Source organism: Mus caroli, chromosome 1 (assembly GCF_900094665.2).
Source record: "Mus caroli chromosome 1, CAROLI_EIJ_v1.1, whole genome shotgun sequence".
In the NCBI taxonomy this organism is placed as follows: Eukaryota; Metazoa; Chordata; class Mammalia; order Rodentia; family Muridae; genus Mus; species Mus caroli.
The window spans coordinates 140,549,269-140,551,338 of NC_034570.1; the positions used below are offsets into that span (position 1 = coordinate 140,549,269).

A 2,070-nucleotide genomic window follows, 5' to 3' on the forward strand; every position below is an offset into this window, starting at 1 on the left:
AAAAAAAAAAAAAAAAAAAAAAAAAAAAAAAAAAAAAAAAAAAATTAACCTTGTTAGAAATTGTAGGAGAGAGGGGAATTTGGATTTGGACAGAGTCATTACTGCAGTTGGGAAATTGCTTAGGGAGTAGGGTGGGAGGAAGCTCAAGAGGACTCTGCTACTGTTTTAGAGATGTATCAACATCAAAAAGCCTCAACCTCCCCACAAGAGTGGTCAAAAAACAGATGTTTGGGACACTAAAGGCAGAGACCAGTTACATGGCCACTCCAAAGCCCCCTTTATCCTCAATGGGACTGTTATGTAAGATTAAAGCATTGACTTCTTACTTTCAGTTCTACATTGTGAACAGACATGCTTGGAAAGTTCAAAAAGCCCAAGACCCATGACTTCCTCCCACTCAGACCTCATGAGGCTCATCTGGCCACACACACACACACATACACACACACACACACACACACAGAGAGAGAGAGAGAGAGAGAGAGAGAGAGAGAGAGAGAGAGAGAGAGAAGGCTTTTCCTTTATTTTAAAATTAGGTATTTATTTCATTTACATTTCCAATGCTATCCCAGAAGTCCCCCACACGCTCCCCTACCCACTCCCCCACCCACCCACTCCCACTTCTTGGCCCTTGTGTTCCCCTGTACTGAGGCATATAAAATTTGCACGACCAATGGACCTCTCTTTCCACTGATGGCCGACTAGGCCATCCAGAAGGCTTTTCCTAACCCCACAGGTCACCGAGCAAGTATGCTCCAGTGCCTAGAACAGAGCTAGGAGGACTCAGTTATGTGCACATGTGGTCAGTATCCAGCAACTTATCACACCCATTGGTAGAAACCTCTATTTCTTCCAGAGTGGCTAGTTAAATATGCTGTCACATTACCAAACCAAACCAAACCAAAACAAAACAAACCAAAAACAAAAACAAAAAAACAGAAAAGAATTTATCCTGAAGAAACTTGAGTCTTTCATATGGTTAAAAAATATTGTTAGTCTCTGCTTGTAGAACCAGAGTCAAATATTACAGAGTCTTTTAATTACATGTTGGCAGAATCCATTTACACATAAGGGAGACATAACTTATTCTATGCTTCAGATCTATTGAAAAAGACCTGAGTCAAAGGCCTCCTTGGCCCAATCATGTCCAGGTTGTGTGAAACAGATGAAAATCAGCCTACACACTTCAGATCGTTTCTTCTTCTTTAAAGATTTACGTATTTTTATTTTATGTGTGTGAGTATTTTGCCTGCATACAATTGCACTATGTGTATGCAGTGTCTCTGGAATGTGGAAAAGGGAGTTGAATCCCTTGTAACCATTTATAGAGAGTGCATGGGAACCAAACCTGAGTCATCTGCAAGAAGATCGAGGACTCTTAACTGCTGACCCGTCTCTCTACTCCTGGCTTCTTTAAGACAATAATAACGTTATTAATCTTAGGTTGCTAGGAATTGGAGAATATTGCTAGAAAGTGCTGTGGACAGTGACTAGCACATAGAGAAACATCCTACAACAGACATGTGCTCGTACCATTGCTTATAAACTGTGTGTGATGAAAGTTAGGAGGCTATAAAGCTTATAAGAAGTCAATATGGGCAAGAATGGGCTCATTACACTGTGTGAACTGGCAAATCAATCCTGCCATTCAAATAACCTTCTGTATTTACTTTTAATAGTCCCTGTCTTTCTAGATTCTGGCTGGCTGCCGTGTTACCAGTCAGTTCTGCTCCTTCACACCAGATGCAGATGTATACCCTTGGTGCAGGGAAGGGTAAAACAACCATACAAAATGCTTTAGAACAGAAAAGACCCCGGAAATAGTATACTTGTGATGGCTGTCTGACTCACACACACACACACACACACACACACACACACACACAGAGAGAGAGAGAGAGAGAGAGAGAGAACAAAGTTTGGAGACCAAGATTTTTTTTTAGCTCAATTTAGACTATTTGCCTAGTGTATATGGGGGCACTGTGTTCAATATTTTACACTATAAAAAAATAAGGAGCCGGGCGTGGTGGCGCACGCCTTTAATCCCAGCACTCGGGAGGCAGAGGCAGG

The 2,070-nt window shown here is 41.5% G+C and overlaps 1 protein-coding gene across 1 annotated transcript in view; it reads right to left on the reverse strand.

The window, feature by feature from the left end:
- Window positions 1–2,070, reverse strand: part of Pla2g4a (phospholipase A2 group IVA) — a 130,293-nt gene that overhangs the window by 1,392 nt on the left and 126,831 nt on the right. The gene's annotated exons all lie outside the window — the stretch shown is intronic.